This window comes from Astatotilapia calliptera, chromosome 15 (genome assembly GCF_964374335.1).
Source record: "Astatotilapia calliptera chromosome 15, fAstCal68.1, whole genome shotgun sequence".
Lineage (NCBI taxonomy): Eukaryota > Metazoa > Chordata > Actinopteri > Cichliformes > Cichlidae > Astatotilapia > Astatotilapia calliptera.
Window position 1 is genome coordinate 12,580,783 of NC_137436.1, and position 14,329 is coordinate 12,595,111.

Consider the following 14,329-nt stretch of genomic DNA (forward strand, 5'->3'; position numbering starts at 1 on the left):
GGTACTTTCCATACACAATTCCATATTCCATCCACATCTCTCACCTTCCTCGGCTGACCCTTCACCGTACAATATCTCCCCAACCACACACAAATGTCTTGGGCATTCACCGTTTCATTAAACATTTTAACTATTACTGTTTTCATAGTATTGTCTGTCAGTTTCTCCACATTGAAAATTTCAAATTGTGGTCTCAAATTTTCGAATCTTCTCCAAAACTCTTCCAACAATTCGCTTGAGCTGAAACTTACATCAAAACCCCTGTTAAAAGGGAGGGTCAAAATGCAATTCAAGTCATTTGGTGAAAATCCCAACACCTGTTGAATCAATTTCCTGGAGAAATCCAGCCTGGACATCTTTGGCACTTCTCCAACATTCTCAATTAAACTGAAGCGCACACAGAGGTGCCTCCGCATACTGGCATACCCAGCCATTGCGGAGGCACCAAAGGTTTAGAAAAAAACACCTGCTACAAACACACAACAGAAGATTAAAAAGGAAACGTTTTCAATACAAACAAATAATTTCTATAAAAAACCACGTACCTTTGCGCTGCAATAAATAACCAAGGTTTCACCGCCCAGACACCCAAAGGAGAGGGTCGCAGTCCTAGCCTAAGACCAAGAATCAAGTGCGAAAAGATAAGAACAGATTTTTTTTTTTTTTTTTTGATTTTTTACTTCTTTTATTTTCTTTCCACAACAATTCAAAAAACTTTTTCCATTTCCATTACAAAGACATATTTACATTTCATTTCTTTCCCACATTCATTCATCGCAAACCAATCATTTTCATGTAACATATTCATATAACTTATTGCTTTTCATTGCTCCTTTTCCCTTTCTCCCTTCCTTACTCTTTACCTACCACCACTTTTTAGGTGCCTTCGCAGTAAAGAAGGAAGGGAAATCTTTCCATCTATCCTTGATCGTGTCTATTCCCCATTTTTGTAGTTCATGCCAGTATGTCTTTTCAAATTCCCTCTCTACAGCTTTAGTCGTACCTATTTCCCCCTCTTTATATCCTCCCGTTATACAACTCTGTCTTGCCTTCCACAATTTCATTTTTACAATTGTTAACAACATACAACGTATTTTGTATCTCTCTTTTTCTATGCTGTTAGCCCTGAAAAGGGTAATCTCTTCATAAGTCACCGTGCCCAAACCTTTATACTTCCCCTTTACCCTTTCCCATACCTTTTTTGCGTATTCGCATCCCCAAAGTACGTGTTCTATTGTTTCCTCTTCTACGCAGTTGTCCCTCGGACACTTTTTCTGTTTTCCCAAGTTATGTGCATACATGATGATCCTCACGGGTAACCTTTTGTGTAAATGCATCCAATTAAAATCCTTCAAAACATTTTTAAAGGTCTTATCCTGTGCACATTTCCACACTTCTGGACTCACCGGTACCTGGTTATAATTAGCTTTCCATACCATTTTCTTATATAAAAGTTTATGGTTTAGTACGGTATCCACCTCTTTACATTCAGCATGTTTCTTTCCCCATCCCAGCATCCTCTGAAAATATTTTGGTCTAGTTTCCGCCTTTGGTCCCTTATTTTCCCACCCTATCAAAAAACGGTATGGAATCGCTAACCAAAACCATAACAATATTTGACATTTATGGACATAGTTCTGTTTCAATAGCTTGCATACATTTGCATAAAACATTGTATCTAACTTCAAAGGGACATTTGGTACCCCTTTCCCACCATCTTCAATTTCTTGATACATTTGCGTTCTTTTGACATACTCATAACCCCCCCAAATAAATTTAAATATCGCTCTGGTTATTTGCGCTCTGTAGATCTGAGGCATCGGAAACACATAGGCCAGATGTAATAACTTTGGCACCACCTCACTCTTTATAATCAGAACCTTCCCCGTAATTGTTAATTTCCTTGCTTTCCAAAGGCCCAGCTTCTTTTCTACCGCACTTAACCTTTTTTTCCAATTGCTAAGCTCATCTCCTTCCTTATTTCCAAAGGTGATTCCTAAAATATTCATTGGGCCTTGGCACAAAGTAAAATCACAGATATTATCTCTTCTACCCTCCCATGTCCCCAAATATTTATACATCGACTTCTCTTTATTTATCTTTGATCCAGTCGCTTTTTCGTAAATATCTAAAATTTCTATCGCACCCTTTAAACTATCATCATCTGCCAGATATAATACTGTATCGTCCGCATACTGCGATATCTTTAAAACTTCCCCCCGCGGCATCGGAATCCCTTTTACTCTCTGGCTTTCCCTTATTGCGCAAGCCAAAGGTTCAACATACAGTACATAAAGAACAACAGATAATGGACATCCTTGCCTCAAACCCTTTGTTTGATACACTTTTTCTGTAAGGAATCCATTTACTTTTATTTTCAGACTTATGCCGTTGTATAAATTTTTTACCCATTTTTTAAATTTCTCTCCCAAGCCCATATACTGCATTACCCTCCACAAAAAATCATAATCTACCCTATCAAAGGCCTTTTGTTGATCTAGGCTCACACATAGTGCTGGCAAATTTCTATCTCTAACGTATGTGAGTATGTCTCTGTGTAGTTGCACGTTCCAAGACATTTGCCTCCCCCTGACCCCACACGTCTGATCCTTCTCCACTATTTGCATCATTACTCCCGCGAGTCTATTTGCCAATATCCTACTCAGGATCTTATAATCCACACATAGCATAGTTAACGGTCTATAATTATCAAGTTGTTGTGGGTTACCTTTCTTGAATAGAATAGAAACCACACCCGTCTTCATACTCTCTGTCATCTCCTTTCCCTCCATGATTTCCTTAAAAACTCCCAACAAATGTATCCCCACCATTCCCCAAAAAGTTTCGTAAAATTCCTTTGTTAATCCATCTATCCCTGGCACTTTGTTTGCCTTCATTCCTTTTAATACTTTATATGCCTCCCCTATTGTAACTTCCCCTTCTAAACTGTCGCTTTCTTCTCCCGTTAATCTCTTTTTTATTTTCTTTAAGAAAAAATCCCCTTTTTCTCCCTCTAATTTTTCTTTTCTAAACAAGACCTCATAATACTCCTTCGCCGTTTTAAGCATATTTTCCTTCCCTTCTATCATTTTCCCATCCTTCTCTAATTTTATTATAACTCCCTTTTTTTCCTTACTTTTCATCTTTTTAAAGAAAAAGGCCGAACATTTCTCGTTCTCCTCATACTCCTCCTGCTTTATCTTATATGTTTCAGCCCTTGCCTTCCTTTCAAGTAGTTCTTCCTGCTTCAATCTTAAACTTTCCATTTTCTCGTCCATGTTTTTATTGTTTCCTTTTTCATTTTGTAGTGTATAAGTATATTCTATTTCTTTTTGCAATATACGAAATTCCTCTTTCCTTACGCTGGACCTTTCCGTACAATAATCCACCGTGAACTTTTTTATTTTGTTTTTTACATCCTCCCACCAATCCAGTTTATTTATATATAAGCTTTCCATCTCCTCCCATAAAGGGAAGAGCTCTGCAAACCTTTCCTTATATTCTTTTTCCATAAGTACTTCGTTATTCAGTTTCCAGTATCCTTTTCCATAATCTATTCCTTCTATCTCCAAATCCACCACTATCATTTGATGATCTGTGAACAAAGCCGGTATTATTTTCCCTTGTTTTATTTTACACTTTTTCTCTATCAAGATGTAATCTAATCTACTTTCCATCCCTCTTGTGTTCTTCCATGTGTACCCCACTCTTTTCCCTTGTAGTGTGGCCATTACATCTATTAAACCGTATTTTTTTATAAAGGTCTTAAAAGGGAGCGAAGTTTTTATTTTCTCCAGTGAACAGTTGAAATCCCCTCCCACAAAAATATTTTTCCTTGTCATAAAACAAGTGTCCATTTTTGAAAGAAGTTCTCTTCTTAATTTGGGATCCACATATGCATACACATTTATTATACGGTTTTGTGTCCCACTTTTTTCCACATCTACAACCATAACCCTTCCCTGTATTAAAGTATAACTGTCCTTTATTCGTATACTTTTATTCCCACATAACACTCCTACCCCAGTCCCATGTACTCCCCCTATACTCCAGACCGATTCACCTCCTCTCCATTCCTTCGTAAAGAGGTCAACATCCCCCTCATCTTTTAAATGTACTTCCTGCAACAAGCAGACATCAAAATTATAATACAACAAAAATTCATAAACCATTTTTCTTTTCCGAGCATTCCTAAGTCCCCTTACATTTAATGTTGTTATTCGAAAGTTTCCCATGTCTTAAAACATAAATCAAAAAAAAAAAAAGGTCTCAAAAACAAAACCAAAACAAATCAAAACCATAGGAGTTTTATTTCAGTATCCCCATTTTTAACTCTTCATATTAACCTGCGCCAATAAGTTCTTAATAAAGGAATCTTCCGATTTTTCTTCGCTTTCAGCCTCTTCCCCCGTATCCCCATCACTAGTGAAGTCACTTAAGGGGGTATGCATGCATTCAGTCTGTGTACCCCTCAAAACATGTCCCTCCGTATTTTCCACCTGCTCGATCCGTTCCTCCCTATCCTCTTTATTTTTCGTTTTTGTCTCTTCTGGAGAAGCACCTGAGCTCACCTTTCTCCGCCTCTTTGCTGATTTTCTCCGCGGCTTCGCTACTACTGCCCACACCTGTCCGTCCTCTGCTTGTTTCTCTCTCTCGGCGTCCGATTCACGTAATGTTCCTTCCTCCTTATTCCTCTGCTCTACTCCGCCTTCCTTGCTCCCAGCTCTCTCCTCGTTAAGGTGATCTTCGGCAGCCGTTGACGCCTCCTGTGTTCTTTTTCCGATATCAGCTTCTGCATCCGATTTTCTGTAATGTTCATTTCCTGCCGCTTCAGAATATGACCTTGGCCTAGTACAGTCTCTTGCCATATGGGTCTCTGAATCGCACAAATGACATTTTCTAGGTTCCTTACAGTCTTTAGTTATGTGGCCTATCTTCCCGCAACTCCTGCACCTCATTTGTTCACACCTGTCCGCATTATGTCCGGTACTGCCACATTTTCTGCACGCTTGGGGCTGCCCAGCATACACTAGGAAACCCCTATCTGCTCCTATGGAGAATACCGCGGGTGGATGGCAATATCCGTCCTCGGTAGACGTATCCACATTTAATTTGACTCGGAATTGTCTTTTTCCGGTCCATAGTCCTAAGCCATCCTTTATTTTGCGCACTCCTGGTAGTACTGTGACGTACCTTCCTAAGAAGTACTTAATTGTCTCTTCCGAAACCCAAGGGTTATACATATGGATCGTTAAAATCCTATAATCATTTCTGTACAAAGGAGTTACCGTATATTTCTTTAGTTCTTCGTTTTCTTCTCCGTGAAATCTCCTTCTCACCTCCTCCGCACATTCTCCCGTGCAAAGGGTTACATCATAATGTTTACTTGCCGTACTCTGCTGAAGGCAGTAGATTTCCTCAGGCTTTATCTTTAAAGCCTCGTAAAGGATCCTTCGTCCGAAGTTAATTCTGTCATGAATCTCGTCCTCTTTCTCCATCAACTCGAATCTCAAAGTATTTCTTGTACCTTGCATCCATGTATTTCTCTCATGAAAATTGGCCGACGCCGCCGCCATCCTGCATTGCTTCTCGCCTTATCACTGATAAGAACAGATTTTTTTTTTTTCCTTTTTTATTTTTACTTACAACACCATCTTACATTTCCATTTGCCCAACATTCCATTGAATACTTTTCATATTTCACAAAAACATCTTTTACATCATTCATAATAATCCTTCCACCTGTCCTTAATCGTGTCTATTCCCCATCTTTGTAATTCATGCCGATATATCCCCTCAAATTCCCTCTCTATATCCTTTATTGTTCCCATCTCTTTCCATTCATACCCCCCCCTTATATACCCCTGTCTTGCCCTCCATATCTTAAGTTTTGTAATTGATAACAACATACAACGTATTTTATTTTCCTCCTTCTTTTTATCCTTAGGCCTAAGATAAGTTATTTCTTCATATGTCAAAGCCTCTAGTCCCTTATACCTCCTCTTCATTCCAGCCCATACCTTTTTTGCATATTTGCACCCCCATAGGACGTGTTCAATCGTTTCTTCCTCTGTGCAATTATCCCTCGGACATTCTTTTAACTTCCCCAAATTATGTGCATACATCGTAGTCCTTACAGGTAATTTCCTATGTAGGTGCATCCAATTAAAATCTTTCAAAACATTCTTATAACTCTTATCCTGTGCGTATTCCCAAACTTCCGAACTCACTATCCCCTGGTTGTAGTTAGCATTCCTCACCAGTTTTTTATACAGAAGTTTATGATTTTGTATTGTATCCACCTCCCTGCACTCTATATGTCTCTTTCCCCACTTAACCATCCTCTGAAAGTATTCTGGTCTTGTCTCTGCCTTCGGCCCCTGATTTTCCCACCCAATTAAAAACCGGTATGGAATAGCTAACCAGAACCATAACAATATCTGACATTTATGAATATATGGCTTCTTTAACAGCGTACACACATTTGCATAAAAAATCGTATCTAACTTTAACGGAATGTTCGGTACCCCTTTTCCCCCATCGGCAACCTCCTGATACATTTGTACTCTCTTTACGTACTCGTAACCTCCCCATATAAAGTTAAATATTCCCCTCATTATTTGTGCTCTAAATACTTGTGGCATCGGGAACACATAGCCTAGATACAATAATTTCGGCACCACCTCACTCTTTATCACTAACACCTTCCCAGTAATTGTAAGCTTCCTCATTTTCCATAGTCGTAATTTCCTTTCCACCTCTGCCATCTTCCCCTTCCAGTTCCAAATAGCATCGCCCTCCTTATTCCCAAAAGAAATTCCTAGAATGTCCATAGGACCTTCACACAAAGTATAATCACAAATATTTTCCCTTCTACCTTCCCACGTCCCCAAGTACTTATATTTTGTCTTTTCCTTATTTATTTTTGATCCTGTAACTTCTTCATATATTTTTAATATTTCCACAACTTCTCTTAAACTGTCGTCGTCCGCTAAATATAGTATAGTATCATCCGCATATTGAGATATTTTCAAACATTCCCCCCCCGGCATCATTATCCCCCTCACTCTTTTATTCTCCCGAATTGCACAAGCCAATGGTTCAACATATAATACATAGAGTACCACCGATAACGGGCACCCTTGTCTCAACCCCCTCGCTTGATGAACTTTTTCCGTGAGGAACCCGTTCAATTTGATTTTTGAATATATCTCTTTATAAAGGATCCTCACCCACCTTATAAATTGTTTTCCCAAGCCCATCTTAGTCATTACCTCCCACAAAATTTCGTAATCTAGCCTATCAAATGCCTTTTGTTGGTCTAAACTTACACAGATTGCCGCCATTTTTCTATCCTTTACATATGCAAGTATGTCTCTATGTAATTGTATATTCCATGAAATTTGTCTCCCCTTCACCCCACACGTTTGATCACTTCCCACTATATCCGACATTACCCCTACCAATCTATTTGCAATTATCTTACTTAAAATCTTATAATCTACACATAACATAGTGAGAGGTCTATAATTATCAAGTAAATGAGGATTCCCTTTCTTAAATAATAACGAAATCACACCCGTCCTCATACTCTCCGCCATCTCTTCCCCCTCTAATATTTCTTTAAAGACCTCCAACAAATGTAACCCTATCACTCCCCAAAATACCTCATCAAATTCTTTCGTTAATCCATCTATTCCTGGTACCCTATTTACCTTCATTCCCTTTACCACCTTATATGCCTCTTCCATCGTTATTTCCCTTTCCAGAAACTCCCTATCTTCCTCTACTAATCTCCTCTTTAATGACCCCAAAAGAACATCTCTTTTTTCTGTCCCTACTTTTTCTTTTCTAAATAAATCCTCGTAATATTCTTTTACTACCCCCAACATGCTTTCCCTCCCTATAATCTCCTTCCCATCCTTTTCCAATTTCTCTATAACCCCCCTTTTATCCCTACTTTTCATCTTTTTAAAAAAATATGCGGAACACCTTTCATCTTCCTCATACTCTTTCTGTTTTAATTTATATGTTTCTGCTCTTGCCTTCCTCTCTAATAACTCTTCTTGCCTCACCTTTAAGTCTTCAATTTTCAAATCTACATTTTTTTCCTTCCCCTCCTTTTGTATAACATAAATATGTTCTATCTCTTTTTGTAACATATTAAATTCTTCTTTTCTACGTTTAGATCTATCTGTACAATATTCTATCGTAAATTTTTTTATCTTGCATTTTACATCCTCCCACCAATCCCCTTTTTTTCCATAAAGTTCTTTTACTTTCACCCATAAAGGGAAGATCTCTAAAAATTTATCCCTATAATCTTTTTCCTTTAACACCTCATTATTTAATTTCCAATATCCCTTCCCGTATTCCATCCCTTCTATCTCCAAATCCACCTCTACCGCCTGGTGATCCGTGAGTAGAACCGGAATCGTTTTTCCCCCTTTAATTTTACACTTTTTATCTATCAAAATATAGTCCAACCTACTCTGTACCCCCCTTGTATTCCTCCATGTATACCCTACTTTTTTCCCCAGAAGTCTGCCCATAACATCCGTTAACCCGTATTGTCTTATAAATGTCTTTAATGGGAGAGAAAATTTTTCTTTTTCTAAAGATACATTAAAATCCCCTCCCACTATAATATTTTTCCTTGTAATAAAACAAGTGTCCATCGACAAAAGGAGTTCTCTTCTTTGTTTTGGATCCACATGTGCATACACATTTATTATCCGGCTTTGGACCCCGTTTTTTTCTACATCCACCACCATCACTCTTCCCTGTATCACCGTATAACTTTCTTTTATTTTTATACTTTTATTTCCACACAACACTCCCACCCCTGTCCCATATACTCCTCCTATACTCCATGCCGATTCACCCCCCCTCCACTGCTCCGAAAAAATAACAACATCCTTCTCGTCCTTCAAATGTACCTCCTGTAATAAACATACATCAAAATTATAGAACAACAGAAATTCATATACCATTTGTCTTTTTCTGGCATTTTTTAACCCCCTTACATTTAACGTAATTATTCGGAACCTCACCATTTTGTAGTAAAAAAAGGGGTATCTATACACCTAAGCAGAGGGCACTTAATAATTTTATAACAAAGAAACAAAAGAAAAAACAGATACCATCTCCTAGTTGTCTTTTTGATCTTCATATCCCCTGAAAAAAAGGAAAACTTTACAAAATTAGAGCCGAAAAAGAAAAAAAAGAAAAACCTCTGTCGTCCATTTTCCCCTCCCTTATTAGTCCATGTTGACTTGCGCCAGCAAATTTTTTATAAATGAATCTTCCGATTTTTCTTCACTTTCTACTTCTTCTTCTTCAACGTCTCCATCACTCGTTAAATCACTCATTGGTGTGTGCATACATTCAGTCTGCGTCCCTCTCAACACATACGCTCCCATCTCCCCTCCCTCTTCCATCCGCTCTCCTTTACCTTCTTTCAAATTAGTCTCTCCTGGAGGGACTCCCGAGCTCACTTTCCTACGCCTTTTGGCCGACTTTCTTCGTGGCTTAGCTGCCACTTCCCATATTTGTCCTTCTTCGCACTGCTTCTCCCCATTTTTCTCCCCCATCTTATCGCCTTCTTCTTTTCCTTGTTCGGCCCCATCCTCTCCCCCCCCCCCCCCCCTTCTTCCTCATTAGTCTGATTCCTTTCTGCTGGTGGCGCCTCTTGTGCGCTTTCCCCAATATTTGTTCCTATATCCGTTTCTGCATACCGCTCTACCTCGGTCCCTGCTTTAGCTGCTTCCGAATATGATCTGGGCCTAGTGCAATCTCTTGCCATATGTGTATCTGAGCCACATAAGTGACACCTTCTAGGCTCTTTGCAGTCTCTTGTGATATGGCCATTTTTCCCGCAGCTCCTACACCTCACCTGCTCACAATTGTCTGCATTATGTCCCGTACTGCCGCATTTTCTGCATGCTTGTGGCTGTCCTGCATACACCAAAAAACCTCTGTCTGCTCCGATGGAAAACACTGCAGGCGGGTGGCAGTATCCATCTTCCGTTGTCATATCCATTTTAAGTTTTACCCGAAACTGTCTTTTTCCAGTCCATAGGCCTAGCCCGTCCTTTATTTTTCGTACCCCTGGGAGCACTGTAACGTACCGCCCCAGGAAGTACTTAATGGTCTCTTCTGTAACCCAGGGATTATACATGTGCACCGTTAAAATCCTATAATCGTTCCTGTATAACGGGGTTACCATATATTTTTTTAGTTCTTCATTTTCTTCTGTACCACATCTCTTTCTCACCTCCTCCGCGTACTCTCCCGTGCAAAAAGTCACGTCATAGTGCTTACTTGCCGTGCTTTGCTGGAGGCAGTAGATTTCCTCTGGTTGTACCTTCAATGCATCATAAAGAATCCTTCGTCCGAAATTAATTCTGTCATGGAAATCCTTTTCTTTATCCATTAGTTCAAATCTCAAGGTATTCCTCGTTCCATACGACCATGTATTCCTCTCCGAAAAATTGGCCGACGTCGCCGCCATCCTACATTGCTTCTCGCCTTGTAACTGATAAGAACAGATACTACACTTGATCTTAGCCAAAAGGCCGAGAAGCGATACCCACATATCGCACGACAGAAACGACTCATTCTGCTTACTGCAACTCTAACTCATGGTTACAATGAAGAACACAGTCGCCTTCTAACAAATGGTAGAGGACAGGTCGATGTTTTACTGACGTTTTACCTCCGAAACATCACAATATAACTATGGTCGGCATGTTTCAGTTTTTAAACGGCGCCACATATATGACGACACTTTAGTTTCTGAAACGCCGGTCAGCGCATGCCGGTTAATGAGATTCAAAATCACGTGGTCGCCTGCAGTCCAATCAGCGGTCGTTGAGACGGAGCGTCTTCAATTCATTTTTATAACTTTCTTGGCGTTATAATTGTTTTCATAATATGATAATTACATACTGTTAAATTTTTCTCCTCCCGGTAACTGTATTCCTGTTATGTCTGGGCTTTCCCTAATTGCACAAGCCAACGGTTCTACATATAACATGTACAGTAAGACTGAGAGGGGGCGACCTTGGCACAGACCTCTCATTTGTCTTTCATCCCAGCTTTTTTGGGGGTGACTGGGTGGGGGGATATTGCTCACAGCAAATTCCTAAAAACTCCTATTGATCATTGTTGCTCCCATAGATACATTTCAGTTTACCAGTCATGAGGCTCCAAATTATACCAGGAGTGGGGTTTGAACCTACGAGAGCATGCGCTCATTGGAGCTTAAGTCCAACGCCTTAACCACTCGGCCATAGGGTTTACAGTGATGGAGGACTCAAATGAGAAAATATCCAGCGAGCAGCAGTTTTTGGTGCAATGTTTCAAAACAAGCTATGCAGAAGAGCATGTTTGGGAGCACCGTACATCTGACTTTGAAGCAGATGGGCTACAGCAACAGAAGGCCAAAATGAGAGCCACACTAACAGCTACAACAACTTTTTCAAGAATATTATTTTATGACAGACTTGAGCATGAATGATGAATATGAATCGGAAACAACAATGAACAACAATGTGAAACTGCTCATGAATCATTTAATCTATGAGTGAAAGTAGTTTTCTTTAATCTCCTCCTCCTTTAGTTTGCCTCTCCTCTTTATAAGCTCCAGCTCTCTTCTCCTACTCACATCTCTAAACAGTAAAGATCATTTACACCTCACACTGACAACATGCTGTGGACCTTCTGCACTCTCATCACTGCTCTAACATGTAAGATCTTCTTATTCCATTTTTTAGTCCATATTTAGAGCTAAACTTTAAACTTCTATTTTTTCTGTGTTTCCTGGCAGATGTTGATGCAGTGATTGTGTTGACCCAAACACCTGCTGTCCACACAGTTTCTCCAGGTCAAGAAGTTGTTCTCAACTGTAACATAGAGAGAGATGATGGGAATTCTGTTAGATGGTATAAACAAGTTCCTGGAACGGTTCCTCAGTATGTTCTAAGATTTTATCATTCTAGCAGCTCACCCAGCTTTGGAACAGGATTCTCCTCAGACAGATTCAACTCTAAGTCCTCATCAAACATTGATTACCAGTTCATTATCAAGCGAGCAGAGACAGGAGACTCTGCAGTGTATTACTGTCAGACATGGGATGACTCTGCCAGTGCAGCTGTACCACAGTGATTTAGACAGTGACAAAAACCTCCTCATTAGTACTTCTGCTTTTTTAGAAACTTTCACATGCAAAAAAAAAAAGACCCATAAAAGAAACCCTGTAATGTGCTATTAAACACTAAATCCTCCATTTTTAAATCCCTTTTAATCTTCATTATTAAAGGCATAAAGAGGAAAGCACTGAAATATGTACATCTCATTTACTCACATCAGCCCGAACAGATCACATAAACCAAACTATCCAACATATAGTATTATATGTTGCTGCAAGCTATTCTTAATAACAGAAATTTTATAGATACTACTCACAGGTCTAACTGTCCAACAGCAGTTTAACTTATCATTTAAAAAAAAGTGTAGTTAACATGCAGTTTAAAAAATATATATAAAGCTATACTGAAGCTAGTTTAGAGCTTCTACACCATCTTCATTTACATTTAGTTTTGATTATTCAGAAACATATTTTTAAGGCAGAAGGAAAATATAGAAGTGTGAGGATAAGGACACTAGTGATAAATGTTTGATTCTTTTACAACCATTTTTAAGAACACGGTGTGATTTATTGTAGCTATTGTATTATTATGGTATATATTTTTCTATCGTTTGTAAAAATGATGACGATCAAACTGACTGACATAATACTCATGGGAAGGAAATATACAGTATTTACTCAGTGTCTTTTCTGCACACTGCAATTCTGTCAAGAATACTTGAATGTGTTTTAAGTATTTTACTATTGGGTGGCTGTAGCTCAGGTGGCAGAGCAGGTCAGCCACTAATCAGATGGTTGGTGGTTTGATCCCAGGCTGCCTCCTGGCTGCATGCCAAATATCCTTGGGCAAGATACTAACCCCATGTTTGCCTACTGGTGGTGGTCAGAGGGCCCGGTGGCGCCAGTGTCCGCCTCTGTCAGTGCGTCCCAGGGCAGCTGTGGCTACAATGTAGCTTGCTATCGCCAGTGTGTGAATGACTGAATGTAGTGTGAAGTGCTTTGGGGTCCTTAGGGACTAGAAAAGCGCTATACAAATGCAGGCCATTTACTTGTTTAAATGATTAGCACTAGTGCTCATAAACCACAACGTAATGATCTGTGAATGTGCTTGAAAGCGATTGTTTACAGTACACAGCAGTTATGTTAAAAATATGCTTCTCTGTTATCCGAAATAGAAATACAAAAACTAAAAGTTTTTTTATTTGCAAAAACTAACAGATCGAAAAAATACATTCCCCAAACAAACAAAACAAACTTTGTTGTTGATGACTGATGAATAAAAATAACAAAAAAGAATGCAGTACAGTAGAATTGTATTGCATGGGATCGTTTTACAAATAAACTAATGCCAACAAATAACTAAAGCACAATAAACAAACATTGAGCTTATTTGAAATTCATCCATCCATCCATCCATTTGCTTCCGCTTATCCTTTTCAGGGTCGCGGGGGGCGCTGGAGCCTATCCCAGCTGTCATAGGGCGAGAGGCAGGGTACACCCTGCACAGCATCAGGAAAAAGGAGCACGAGAAGCTTGAGAAATACCAAAGGCTCAGAGAAGAGCTCGAGAAGATGTGGAGGGTTAAGGTAACAGTGGTCCCAGTGGTAATTGGAACACTCGGTTTGGTGACTCCCAAGCTAGGTGAGCGGCTCCAGCAGATCCCAGGAACAACATCAGAGATCTCTGTCCAGAAGAGCGCAGCCCTAAGAACATAAATAAACATAAATCAGAATAAATTTGATAGTATTGACATTATATAAATTAGAGATGGACCGATCCGATATTACGTATCGGTATCGGTCCGATACTGACCTAAATTACTGGATCGGATATCGGAGAAAAATAAAAAATGTAATCCGATCCATTAAATATCACGAAATCACCTCGCAAAACTTGCAACATGCCGTAACTCACCTCAGAACGTTAGCACGTCGGAGCAGTATGCATCACGTGATAGAGCGGCTGTGGCATGCGGGACCTGTCGGTGGTCTGGATAGCATTTGGAGCTTCGCTAGCAACCTGGCATTTCATCTCCGACAAAGTTATCCCCGAGAGAAGTAAAGCAAGTGTGTAAGTCCATCTCTGAATGTTTGTAAAGCATTCCTGCGTTAAGCTTAATAAGCGACTGCCTCTTCTTGCTAACAAATGCACAAAAAAACCCCAAAAAGAAATCTTTCT

At 39.5% G+C, this 14,329-nt stretch overlaps 1 non-coding gene across 1 annotated transcript; it reads right to left on the bottom strand.

The window, feature by feature from the left end:
* Positions 1–10,399: 10,399 nt before the first annotated feature.
* On the bottom strand, positions 10,400–10,589 carry LOC145420793 (U2 spliceosomal RNA). The gene has a single exon (XR_013902095.1). It is a non-coding gene; the product is annotated as a U2 spliceosomal RNA (small nuclear RNA).
* Positions 10,590–14,329: the final 3,740 nt, after the last annotated feature.